This window comes from Polistes fuscatus, unplaced genomic scaffold (genome assembly GCF_010416935.1).
Source record: "Polistes fuscatus isolate 324 unplaced genomic scaffold, CU_Pfus_HIC Scaffold3, whole genome shotgun sequence".
NCBI lineage: Eukaryota > Metazoa > Arthropoda > Insecta > Hymenoptera > Vespidae > Polistes > Polistes fuscatus.
The window spans coordinates 11817116-11832488 of NW_025113107.1; positions in this window are offsets into that span (position 1 = coordinate 11817116).

Here is a 15373-nt window from a genome sequence, read left to right on the forward strand (position 1 = left end):
CTCTTTGTCTATCAAAGAAATATATTTCATTCTTACATACTTACATTCATTAATTTTTATTTCAATTAACTTTTGACGTATACAAAACTAGAAAGAAAAAGAAATCATTATCCTTAGAATAAAAAGAAAAAAGTAATAAATCCTTTGATCCGTCATTTGATCATCGGTACTATAAATCGAACATTAAATTCCTATAATTATTAATTCTAATAACAATTTGCAATAATCTGGTATAATTTGAATTTTGTTCTCTCGAAGTTGGTAGTATATTTAATATATTTATTTTCTAAATGTTGTGTGAATTGAATAAATAAAATAAAGGCGGAGCCTTTAAGGAACGCCTGCGCCAATGCATCCCTCTTTTTCTTCTTCATCTTCTTCTTCTTCTTCTTCACGTTGGTCTCCCTACTCTGGCTTTTCCGCTTACGAGTCATCGCGCTTGCGCGAAGCAAAGTTCAGAACCACAGAGGAAAGATATTAGTGGGCTCGAGGTGAGCCACAATGGCGTATATACTTGTTATTATAGGTACACCTTCGAACCTTTTATCAAAATTCATTTTTTTGTCTATCCTTTAAAACTTATATTTATTATTCTTATAATAATATAAATAAAACAATATATATTCAAATATATAATAAATATATCATAATAATAATAATCATCATCGTTATTATCATTATCGTTATCTTATTAATAATAATAATAATAATAATAATAATAATAATAATAATAATAATAATAATAATAATAAGAATATAGTTATCGATAATGGGAACGAGTTAGTAAAAGTAACGATAATTAATTTCGTAAATATATTTTGACAAATTTAGTGTTTTAATAGTATCATCTCGTCGTATTCATCTCTCGTTAATGGTTTCGCAAAACACTGATGAACTTTGAACTTGCTTACAACATAAGCATAATGCAAAATGCAGACTCGCACATTCTGAGGTAAAAGGTGGGTGGTGATTGGACGTTTGATTGGATAGACAAACTCGAAGTTATAAACGTTAATGTATTTTCTTACCAGAGAGTGAAGTTTATGTTTGTCTATATTCTGATTTATTTTACGAACGCACGCTTGTAAAAATCTCGTCCCCGGCGTATAATTAAAACGAATGAAAACTTTCTTTGTGCGCGAGGAAAAGTTGATCGAACGATCGTGTCGGGTAACATTTGTTATCGTATACCATACAATAACATTGAATTTGATCTTTCCTTTGTTATTTTTTATCTCTTTTGTTTTTTAACACTTTTAAAATATAATCTTTATTTTTGTAATAATATCATATTGAACAATAAGTAACATCGAAATTTTTCATATTTGAAATACTAGTATCATTTATATATACAGATATTAAATATAAAATATTTTACATTAGAACAACAACACAAAATCTACACAACATATAACACACACAAAATTAATTTTATTTAAATATAAAATAGTAAAAAAGATTCAATTAAAAAAACATCTAGCTTATATTTTTCGTCAACACACACAAAATTAATTTTATTTAAATATAAAATAGCAAAAAAGAGATTCGATTAAAAAAACATCTAGTTTATATTTTTCGTCATGGTCTCAAAACTTTTCAACCAACCTTCGTATTATTAATATTATTATTATTATTATTATTTGTTTAAATATATAATACCAAAAAATGTTTAATCAAAAAATACTAATATCGTTATTGATTTGAATATAAACTATAAAATACAATACGTTATACACGTACACATACACGCATACGTACACATGTATTTATACTAAATAAAAACTAGAAGAAATTTCGACATTACTTATTGGCCAACCTAATAATATGGAACCCAGTTCAGCTATCAACGATCAACGATTTTGATCATTCGGCTAGGTTAGGCAATAGAAACTTGAATTTCAAATGTCAGGTAAAATAGCTTCAGTCTCGTATAAAGAAAGAAAGGAAAAGAAAAAAAGGAATTGATAGAAGTTGATCGATAAAATAAATAAAAGACGAATAGAATAAAAGAAATATATTTTGTTATCATCATCTGTGGAATATACGAAGGAACACACGTTTATCGTCGATTGCTCGTATTGCTTAACCGAACGCTTAACCCGTTAATTGGTAATTCACCGAAGAAGCAGCAATGACAGTGCTGCACTGGTGCAAATTGAAAAATTTGCTCGTAGACACATACACACACACACACACACATCTGCTTGTAAATTGTCATTGTTCAATGCCGATCTGTACATATAAGAATATATATACATTGATTTATACATAAATGCATAGCATAATAAATAATCCGAATGAAAATCTAACTTAGGTTTTGCAACATTATCAAAATCAGAACAAAAATTGTATTATCATTCGTGACCTTTGCCCTTGCATCGGTAATATTTAACATAAACGTTTGATGCAACATATAGAAAAAAGAAATCAAAATGAAAATACAAAAATTACATCGAGTTATCATTTGATTACTATTACAATAACAATATTGTAACAAACGAGGAAATATTAATCGTTCATTTTTCCCATTTTATCATATAAATATGATATAAAAATGAATCAAATTAAATATATTGACGTAACATTAATTATTCAACTATGTCATAACAATTATCTTTATCCAACGATGAAGCCTAATTATTAATGAAATTTATTTCAAATATAAAATTATTAAAGATCGTTCAAATGGCATTGGTAAACGAGTTGTTACAAGGAAAATTCTTTAATTAGAATTAAATCTCATTGGTTTGTATATAAGAATCTCATATATGACTTCAAAGTATATATACATATACAATTATGCAAAAGATCAGTTTCATAATATGTTAGCTAGCTATCGTCGCACTAGAAAAAAACAACAATAATAATAATAATAATAATTAATTCGTCGAATTAAAAACAATCTCTTTTTCTTTTCCTTATTGTTTTTTATTTCTTTTTTTTTCTACTCTTTTCTTTTATCGAAAAACCTGTACAGTCAGAAATCATTGAATTCCTGCAAGTAACGTAACGGGGAATTCACCAGGCTATAATTATAAATGGATAAGCGTGGGAAGAGTCTAGGTGACGTTTCTCGAGAAATTTCCTTTTTACCTCGCGAGAGTTAACCTGTGCATATTAATTAATTTTCAATTTAACGTAAGGAAGGAAAAAGTATAGAATCCTTCGAAATTGATTAATGAATGAAACGTACCAAACAAAAATTATTCTAAATAATACTGCGCACTTTTCCACATAAGTTTCGAATATAATCAATAATTAAATTACGATTAATAATTAATTAGTAATTAAACAAAAAAAAAATCATAGGATCATTTATGCAGACTTATTATAAGAATAATAATCGTAATATACCCATGATGGTTAATTTTGTTCAACACGAGTAGTATTCCAAAAAAAGATTCACCTACACTCCCACTTTCTTCCTCTCTCTCTCTCTCTTTCTATTTTATGTATAGTAGTGTATACATACCGGGATAAGAAAAAAAAAATCATTTTCAAAGAGTTCGGTACGCGTGTACGTGCTAGGTCGAGTGCGTAAACTCGTCGTTGTGTGACGTTTGACCCTCATAAATGTTTCAATCGTGCACCTACGAACCCACGCAAAGTTTTCAATTTTTCTTAGGGTGTTGTAGCTCGGTCGCTTATGTTAGACCAAACATCTAACAAGAAAAGAGATTTCGTTGGTCAGTTGAAGGAGAAATATGTATTCAAATTTTTCTATGTGGGTTATTCGATCTGTTATTATGTGACGTCAAACGGTACATTATAATGTATCCACATACATACACGCACACACACACGGATACACAAAAACATCGAGATTTTTTGAAACCAGTTAAAAAAGTTTACTATTGAACGTAATTTATTGGTTAAACATATTATAAAGTTTCCTTTGTGTTAATGAACTTATGTGAAAAAAGAAAATATCTTAAGGAAATTACAATATTATAATTTATATACGTAAGAAAACAGGGATTTTTGTTCCTTTTTTTTTTATAAGAATGAATAATTCATTCTCTGAGATGTTTAAGTAAAAAAAACATTAAATAACATTTTTCAAAATACAGATATGAGATAAGAGATAATTCCTTGCTTCTTATTTTTCTTTTTTTTTTTTATTACTCCTATTTATTTTATCAATATTTGTATTAATTAATCATAAATATTTTCTAAAATAAAATATTTAATACTAGTAATTTATTACAGCTCATTTATTGTCAGATTCTAGAAAGAATGGTTGATTTAAAATTGCATTTTTCCTTTTTTTCCAATATCAATTTATTTTCGTCTCTTTATCTTGCAACAAACGTTTTAATGTATCCTTATTTAAAATATTGATTTAAAAATATTTATTTAAAAAAAGAAAACATACCGACCCTACGAATATATATGAATGCATTTTTCTTTTTATTTATAATATTACTTTTTAATAAAATAAAAATCGTACAACAATAATTATCACGATAGAATGGAGTTAAGAAAATTATATTATAGTAAATGAATACTCGAATGGTTCGACCGAGTTTAATTTGTTTTATTTTCTTTTCTTTTATCTTCTTTTTTTTCAAAATTTACAAAATGAAGGAAAGACGAGAGGAGCCAGGCCGGTTTTCTCGGTTGCAGCAAGCTCGTTCTTATCGTTTCGTGTCGTTCCTCGCGCCATGTTGGATAGAGAGTCGTCGTTGCAAGGCTCGGCAAGCTTCGAGAGAGAGAGAGAGAGAAAGAGAGAGAAAAAAGAAAGAAAGAAAGAAAGAAACCAAGTCTCTCCAACCCTTTCCTCCAATAGCGGAACAAAGAAAAAGCGACGATGGCGAGCACAGTGGCGAGTTGAACGATATAACCGGAGTGCTTTTCAAAGTAACCAAGTAAAAGAATGAATTCACTATTGGTTATATTGTTTTTCATCTTTTATATATATATATATTTTTTTCTTATTAACAATCGAATCTATTACTTACTATTTGTTTGACCGATATTTCTAAACACTTTTGATTCGAAATTTTTTACATTAAATAATTTTTCGATTTATTTTTATTCTTAGATTATTTTTTTTTACTGTTCGTATCTACGTGGGTGGATTGAAAAAATTGTTTAGTCTAACATGGAACTAATTTTTTTTGTTTCGATTAAACTCAAAATCTTTCCGAGATCCACCCCCTCGTTTATTTATATATTTATTTATTTATTTATTTATTTAATAATATTTTATTGACCCTAGAGCCTAGGCTCCCTAAAGGCCATTAATTACAGTAAAGTACAATATAATGTATAGATAAAACAAAACAAAAATTAAAATTATGTAATTATTATTAAACTTATCATTATATTAGTAGTAACGCACAGTAAGTAGATAAATATATTTATAAAATATATAGAAAGAAGGTACACTTATATTTTTGCACAGCAATATTGTCAAGAAAAATTCACGTTTTCTACAATTAGACGATGTTACTACTGTGATACTATTGAGAATTATGAAATTATAAAAAGAATGATTTAATTTCAACGATAGATATTTTATGTAAGTTACTTTTTTATTCTGTATTATTGAATGTACTCGGAAAGCATAGCAGAACGATCATCATATACAACCTCCCATTTCTTTAAATTTAAAATTTATGTATAGAAGAAGGTTCACCAAAAGGGATTTTTCTTTCTTTCCCGATCATTTCTCTCGTAACGTCGATTATATTCAAGATATAAAAAATACCATAAAAAGAATCTCGATTTAATATTATCCCACGAATACTAATATTATACCATCATTCGAATAAAGAATTGAAAGAAAGAGAATAATTTTTATTGAAATATTTCATAATAATAGCCAACAGATACTAAAAGAGCCTGGACCGTTTTTTTCTCTTTTTTGGTTTTTATTTTTTTTTCTATAAATCACAATTCACAATAAGTTACGTTTGCATATTGAAATTGTCTCCTGTCAGTTGTGATCGATCCAAAAATCATTTTCATCCCTTCCCCTTTTCGTAAACCATCTCTCGGTTCTTCGAGAGAAAGAAAAAACATAAAAGAAGAAGAAGAAGAAGGAGAAGGAGAATAATAATAATAATAATAATAATAATAATAATAAAAATAATAAGAAGAAGAAGAAGAAGAAGAAGAAGAAGAAGGTGTCAGGGTCGTGCCGCTTTCAGGGACGTCGACTTCTCAAACTTGCTTCCTTCTTTTTCTTCCTCATCATCCTTTAAAACTCCTCTCCTTTTATTCTTTCTCTTCATCCGTCCCTTTTCAAAATAAGGGTTGGTTGGAAGGTACAATGTATTATATTTTCCTTTTTTCGATCATCAGCCATGTAATTATGCTGAACCGAACGAAAGGGAGGATCGGATTCATATATTTTACGCGTTTATTTTTATCAAAAATAATAAATAAAAAAGAAAAATAAAACCCCCGTAATATAAGAAATATACGAATTAATAATAACGAGAATCGTATGTGTTTATTAAATAATAAATAATATTAATCTTATATTCGAGTATTAATTCGTGTCTCTCGAGTAAGTATGTGTATCCAACTTTTGTGTGCATGTCGCATATCATGTATGTGTGTGTGCGCGCGCGCGCGCGTGTGTGTGTTACGTTTCTGCTTCAACGTTGTGTTGGTTGTATCGGGATGTTACGAGAAAGAGAAAGAGAGTGAAATAAAGAATAAACTGGTGGTATAACGATGAATGAGTGTGAGAGAGATAGACTGACGATATGGACGAAGGAAAAGAGCGAGAAATGGTTGGTTATATACACATACAGTCATACCAGGAACGAACGAACGTGCTGGTAGAAAAGATAAACGAGCACGTCTACTAGTTCACCAGAAAGCAATGGAGAAAGAAGCCGAGAATATGGTTCGAATAAATGAAAGAAAGAGAAGAAAATCAAAAGAGAAAGAAAGAGAGAGAGAGAGAGAGAGAGAGATGCATGACGAAGTGAATGAACGAGTATCGAAGAAGTAAAGAGAGAGATAGAGAGATCGATAAAAAGATGGTAAGAAAAAGAAATGAAAGAGGGAAAGAGTGAGAGAGAGAGAGAGAAAGAGAAATTGCAATGGAAAAATAAGGACGAAAGGGGAGGAGGGGGGACATGAAGGGTTTAAGGAAATCGTGGATCTCTCGAAGGAAAGCATCTGGAGTCTGAGAAATACTGTACTGGTAGAGATAAGCGGGATGGTCCAGGGCGGTGTACACTTACACATCTCTATAGGTTTCTTTATGTATGTGTGATTCTGTGTGTATGTGTGTAAATACATATGTGTTTACGTTTGTATAAGAAACATTGCCAGCCAGAGGTAAGCGGACGGTCCAGGGCGGTGTACACTTACTCATCTCTATAGGTTTCTTTATATATGTATGATTGTGTGTGTGTGTAGGTGTAAATATGTGTGTAAATGAATATGCGTTTACGTTCGTATAAGAAACATTGTCGGCCAAAGGTAAGCGCGGATGATCCAGGGCGGTGTACACTTACACATCACTGCAAGGTTTCTTTATTTCTCTTATAAATATGTATATAATTTTGTATGTGTGTATAAGTGCATACGTGTTTACGTTTGTATAAGAAACATTGCCAGCCAGAGGTAAGTCGATGGTCCAGGGTGATGTACACCTACACATCTCTATAAGTTTCTTTATATATGTATGATTTTGTATGTGTGTAGGTGTAAGTATGTGTGTAAATACATATGTGTTTACGTTCGTATAAGAAACATTGCCAGCCAGAGGTAAGCCGATGGTCCAGGGTGGTGTACACTTACACATCCACTGCAAGGTTCCTTTATTTCTCTTATATATATGTATATGATTTTATATCTGTATGTAAGTGCATATGTGTTTGCGTACGTATAAGAAACATTGGCGGCCAGAAGTAAGCAAGCGATGGTCCAGGGCGGTGTATACACTTACACATTTATAGGTTTTGTGTTATATACGCGTATTATTGTGTCTTTACGTGACTTCTTTATATATGTATGTGTATATGTGTGCGTACGTATAAGAACCAGCCTGAAGAGTCTGGTGCGAGAGATCCATGTAATTCCAAGAAGTGTACAGTCATAGGAAAAAGTGAACGGGGTATATTCGACGAAAGGAGAAAGATAGAAAGAGAGTGGGATGAGGAGGGGGAGTAAGAAAGAAAGAGAGAGAGAGAGTGAGAGAGAAAGGAAGAGAAGAAGAAAACACATCGCTCGGTGGTGGTCCTTGTCTCGTTGTTGCCTTTTCGAGGTGGGGTAGATGGACCATCCTAAGGGGTGTGGAGGGGAGGAAGGGGTAAGCCTGCATCATCGTTCCAGAACATATCGAGTATTCGAAGAAAAGTTACTTGACACATCTCTCTCTAACATTTGTTATTGTTTTTGTCGCGATTAAGATCATCCTTGGTTTTTATTACGAAAGAAGTTTTTTAAAAATACTTTTTCTTCTTCTTTTTTGTTTTTTTTTTTCAAATGTCTATCGTTGCTTTAAAGTGTTCTTTTTCTTTTGGTTTAACGTGAAATTGTTTATAATTTTTGTTCGTTCTTTAATAAGTATCTCATTAATTTATTGCTAATCGGTTATTTTATTTATTTGGTTAATTCGATTATATAATAAGTTAATTCGATTTTTTTCTAAATAAATAAATGGCAAAAATCGTATTAATTTTATCGATCGATCTAATATTTTTAATATAACTCGTTGTCAGTAGCCAAGAATTTGTTGAATATTTTTGATTTTATTTCTATCATTGATGAATACAAAATTGGAGATATCATCTCGTAACGGAATGATTATTTGTCAATTGTTCTAACTATTCTGATATCGTAAATTTATTTACAAATGTCTAACACAGGAATATATTGTTAAATTAAAATGTCCAATTGCAAGATAATCAACAATATTCGATGTCTCAAATGGTATTGTATAAAAAGAAAAAAAAGAACGCGTGCAAAAAGGGTCGAAATTTTATTACCCTAACTTCCTTATTTTTTTTGTTAGTTAGTTAATTTTTTTTTGTTTTTTACCCTTGTTGCTAATACTGCTACGTTATTCATACTCTAACAAAACTTCTTGGGAAGTATTAGTCAGAGGGAAAAGCACAGTAGAGAACGGCTGAAGGGGTATCTAAAAATATTACTTCCATACGTGATGGAAAAATCACAAAATTTTCTTTCCATTCTCGAATCCTTCCTCTTTCGATGTTACTTTATTTTTTTATTATTATTATTATTATTGCTATTATTAGATTTTTTTTATCATCGATTTTTCTCCTTTCATATAAAATATATACATATATATGTATACATACGTATATACGTGTGTACATAAAGCTTTAGTAAGTAAATACTACGCACTACGGACGTGAAAGGGGTGTATTCATAAATGTGTTTTCTATTTTTCTTTTATATATCTACCAGAAAACGAAATACGAGAGAAAGAACAGAAAGAGAAAGACAAGGAACCGTTTGTGCATCCGTCTGTACCCATCTCTACGAAGCCCCCCTTCTCTCTCTCTCTCACTCTCTCTCTTTCTCTCTCTCTCTCTTCTAACGAAAGAGTCATTTTATCGTTTACCAAACATACTACTATTTGCCTTTAAGATAAGGAATAAGTTTATCATCTTTCTATAGTAGATTACAAAATTTTCCATTTATTTTTATAATCAATATTTCGATCAATTTTATCTAATCCTAACGTAACTGTTATATACATATTTTTGACGATAATTTCGAAAAATGTTATAAGATCATCATTTATAAATGTCCAAATAAATGGAAATGTTTTTTTTTTTATAAAAAGAATAAAAAAATACAACAAGAAAAAAAAGAAAGATAGATAAATTACGGACGATACTATTTCTTTTCGTTCTAAAGTAATAGGGTCATCGTGTACATCATCGTTTATATGCATACACACTTGCTTATGTACTTTGGTTTCTTTGTTCTCTTGTGAATGACACCAATACGAGTCAGCCCACGTGCTTGGATACGTTCATGTCGCCAAATATAAAACGCGAGTATATGCGAGTATGCCGAGTATACTCGTATCGTGTATTTTTCAAACTGAAATATCGCCCATTGTCTTAAAACTCTTTCTCTTTGTCTTTCCGTTTCTCGTATTCTTATTTTGAAGTGAAACTTTTTTTTTTGGAGAAAATAAGAAAAGGATATCGAGAAATTCAATTCGTTTTAAACGAAACGAAAAGTGTAAGGTTTTTCGGCAAGACTTTTCTAATAAATAATTTAAAGCACGACACGAAAAGTGCAAAGGGAAAAAAAAAAGAGAAACACAATATTTTACCAGCATAATAATAGAAAGAAGTAATCGAATGAAATGAACATAATATGAAATCTAATTAATTGCCAGATAGTATCAAAATTTATCGTTTGTCTTTCTTTTTATGATGAAACCTATACTTTTGATATCATTTTCATAGGATATAGCAAACGTACGTTAAATGTTCATTATGTAAAAAATAAAAGATTGATAAGTAAAAAGAATGAATGCTAGGATATTCGTTGCAAATGTTTGAATGATACAAGAAATCGTTGTAGTATGATCTGAAAGTTTTTGTTAGAAGACCTCATGCTGAGAAAGTAGACTATAAAAGACATCCTTAGTGTCTTTTCTTTGCTTTTCCTTTTTATTTTTTTTTTATTTTTCATTTTCTTTTTTCTATCTCCGGAAACATGAAAAAACGTTTCTCTAAGGTAGTAGTAGGTATGGTTATTTAAAATATCGAACGTGAAGATAGGATAAGGTTTATCGAATTTGAAAAAAGAAAAAAATAAATAAAAGCTGAGTGAATATTATCGATATTTGCTCTCTTATATTTATCTTTTCGTGCATATCCCGAACTTGATACGAACAAAATATGTACACGTAAGATTTAAAAGGGAGGAGAGAAAGATTTCATAGGATATTTCATCTCGTCAGAAAAGAATCCATGCATATACATATCTAAATTTGGATAAGAGAAAAATACAAAAAAAATAAGAATGATAAAGCAAGAGTAAACAATTTTCAAACATATTTTTGATCGTTATATTGGTCAGAAATTTATTTTAAAATAATAACAATTTGAGCATGTAAAATTTGTGAAAAATTCTTAAAGTGAAAGTAATTACACATACTCGGACTTACGAATAATTTAAATATTAATAATATGTAATATAAATGATCGGTATTATATAAAAAAAGTATATTATTAAATGTCAGTATTTATAAAAATAAAAATACCACCGTATATTAATATACAAATCTGACATAAACTTGACCCAATGATTACAATCGGTACAGACAATCCATCGAAAATTATTTGACAAAATTTATTATTTATACTAAAAATACTCGTATACTAGTATTAACAAAAAAAAAATATAGAACTTCGATAGAAAAAAAATGTTCTTGTGTGTGTATTTTATAAATAAAACTACGCCCAAAATATCGATAACAATATTTCTCAAATATTCTACCCCTGTACAAATTAGAATAAAGAATATAACAGTTAAATATAATACAAAAAATAATAAACGTGTGAACAAAAGTGAATTTATTTATCGAATAAAATTATTTTTATATTAGGCACAAAAACAACAAACTTTTCAATTCAGTACAAATTAGAATAAAGAATATAACAGTTAAATATAATACAAAAAATAATAAACGTGTGAACAAAAGTGAATTTATTTATCGAATAAAATTATTTTTATATTAGGCACAACAACAACAAACTTCTCAATTCAACCCACGTAAGCGGATTCAATTTATTTGACCCTTAATAGTAGGGGTATCGAAATAGATATTTTCAAATATCAAACGGAATAATAAATGAAAGTAAAAAATACAAAAGAGATTTTAGTAAAATCTTGACCACCTGTCCTACTCAGCAGTACGACAGGATCATAACTACGACGTAGTAGTATTTCCCTGCGTAAAACCGGCTTTGGTGGAGATGCAGACAGTAAGAACAAAATAGATAGACGACCGGAGAGAGAGAGAAAGAGAGAGAGAGAGAGAGAGAGAGTAAGAGACAGAAATAGAAAGAGAGAGAAAGAAACTGAAGGATCGAGACAACACACACTGTGGGGTGCAGCTCGTTTTAGACGAAGATAAGTCTCTTCGAAACGTTTCTCGGATAAGAAATGGTCTGAAAGATAGGTCCAGGGTTTGTTTTACCAGGTCAGAAACTTTTTTCTCTTTGTGTCTCTCATTCTCTCTCTCTATCTCTCTCTCTATTTTTCGACAACTCGTTGTCAAAAATAACGATCAACTGTATCGTGAACTCGAAAATGTTCTCTTATTTTCTTTTTTGTCATTTCTTTTTTTTTTTTCGTCTACTGTCATTTCACGGAAACAAAAGTAAGCGACATAAACCAGATATCCATTTTAAAAATCCAACAGAGTAAGGCTTGCCACTTATGTTAAATAATGCTACGAAAAAAGGGAAAATTTTGGTTCCTTCTGCTGTATGTTTTAGCATTAGGAGGGGATTCTAAAGGATCTTAGATATCTCTTCCAGGAAGTGAAATTTCGCTCTTGAGAAAGGATAATTGGTTGAACGTGAGAACATGTGTAACACATATGTGTTGTCTATTATATATACGTATGTTCGTAGTTACTTACGTATATACGAAACTCTAAATTATTTCGATCATTCTATTTGGAAACTTTCCATTTAATCTTCTTCTTCTTCTTTTCTTTTTTCTTTAGTTTTCTTTTTTTTTTTCTTTTTAACGAAATCTTAATAGATCATCCATGTAAGAACGTTTCTAATTACAAAACACTCATGGGATAGTATATTCGACAAAGAATCATCAACTGCAGTGACGGTGACGGTGACGATGATACTGATCATGGTGGTGGTGGTGGTAATGGTGATGGTGAACCATGACGGTGATGGTTGCTTGACTCCTCGTAGCTTCTGAAGTCGTTTCATGCCTTTTATTTTTCTACTCATTTTTCCCCCTCTCCTCTTTCTTTTTGCTTCGTTCTCCATCCATTCCTCCACCCATCTATCCATCCATCCATCCATCCATCTCTTTTCCTCCCTTCGTCCCTCTCCGTTCCTCTCCAAACAAAGCTCTTTTACCTTTAGTTCTCTTTCCTTTTGCGTTCGTGACTTCTCCCTGACCGAGGAACGGTGTTCTCAACCGTTATCATGTAACCACCGAAGATCATGCTTATTTCTTTTCTCTTTTCTTTCTTTTTCATTTGAATTTATTTTGCTTCTTTTTCTTCGATCTCTTCTTTTTATCTCTCCCCATTTTTCCTCTCTCTCTTTCTTTTATTTTCTTCTTTGTCAGTATGTATTTTTTTCTTTGAATACCGGTTATCGAATCAAATGCATCGATCATTATTAGTTTTTTTTTTTATATACGAATTCGTGAATTTATTCATTTGGATATCATGCATCAGTAATTTGTTAAATATGTGATCAGCATAAATAATAAATTGTTACGGTAGAAAAATGTTAATTGATTGTTTTACTAAAAGAAAAAATTGTTTCTAACATTAATCACGAAATTTGTCGACTAACTCGTGTAATTTATATTAACTATAATTAATACAATATTTATATATAAATAAACATTTACGTTATATTATAGGATTGCATTATATATTAATATATGCTACATATATTGATATAATAATATTTATATTTTATTATAGTTATGAATAATTTTGGTATCTATCAACTAATGGTCTAACACCGATCATTTATATTACATATTTATATTTTAATTTTATACGAGAAAATTTGTCAACGCGTATAAAGAGATCCTGCAATCATCAATTTTTTGTCCTCATTATTTTAGTAAAATAACGGACGAAATTTTATATCGTTCACGTAAATACTTCCTATTCATTACTGAACGCAATCAATCATATGTTTATAGAACAAAAAAAAAAAAAAAGAAAGAAATCCGATAACTTTGTTAAATCCCCTATTGGCTTGATAAAGGACAACGCCGTGCCTTGTGCCAGCATTATTATTATTATTATTATTATTATTATTATTATTATTATTATTATTATTATTATTATTATTATTATTATTATCGATTGCTTATCTACTATGAGAAATTGTTAATAAAACGAAGAAACATCAATACCCAGTGTGCGTTCCCTACTTTATCGATGGATATTCTTACGTGACGATGCATTTGCTATGAATATTAATATATATTGGAAAAACAACGCGCGTGATAAGGAATCTTCAGTAATGCAAGTTATATTATAACTTGATATTTCATTGTATTCGTTTGGAAAATTTATATGTTCGAAATGACGTATAATATGTTTTTTTTTTATAGACATTTCGTCTTAAATTTCCTCATTTATAAAATTATTTGATAAATCTTTTTTTTTTATACATTAATAATGATTTTTCTTATCGTTAGAAAATATGATATTCGAGTCGGTAATTTTTGACGGTAATATATTTGTCGAATGTTTTTTTTTTAAATTCTCCGTTATGATCATTTATTACTGAAAATGTGAATATTTGAATTTATAAAAATAAAATAAAGCGAAATAAAGAGTAATTTCTTTTCTTTTTCATTAAAAAATTCTTCTCTAACAGAGAAATATGCTTATTTATGCTAATCAAAATGTGCATGAAAAATGGAATCAAATTCAAAATTCTAAACGTTAGCAAGTTTTGCGAAATATATAGCTTTTAATCAAGAAATCTGCTTATTAATTGAAATTAATTATAACAAGAACTAGAGTGTTCTTATATAATTAAGAAAATTCGTATTTTCAAAGAATTTAAATGAATATAAAATATTTCTCTTTTTTTTTTTTTAATTAATTCGTACCGATATAATATTAAATCAATAAAAATTATTATTATTATTATTACTATTATAATATTATTGTTGCGTGTATGTTTGCAAAAAAATTGTCAGGTCGAGTTAGAAACAAAAAACAAAAAACAAAAAAGCAAAAAAGAAAAAGAAAGAAAAAAGATTATTAATAGAACTAATAAATGAAATCCTAGAAGAGGAAATGACTTGCGATATTCAAGTGAAATGCACACGACCTGTTACGGTAAACGCAATAATTTCTCGAGATTATATCGATGAGAACAAGGTGTGTGTGAGAGGTGCGAGGCTTTCTACGGGATTCATTCGATAAATGATCGAGATAAAAGGGGCACGGTGTAATTGGTATTAATCGTGCGTGATAAGCGATTAGGATTATATAGTAGGACACATCATACCCAATTTTCCCTTCGTGCATATTTAAAATCTAATAAAAACCCCTTATGGACATTAAAAACTAAACTTTGTTATTTGTTTTTTTTCGTGTCGTTTGAAAATATTTGAAGTGTATTTTATCAAAAGAAATTTCATATAACGAATATAATATTTAACATTTATT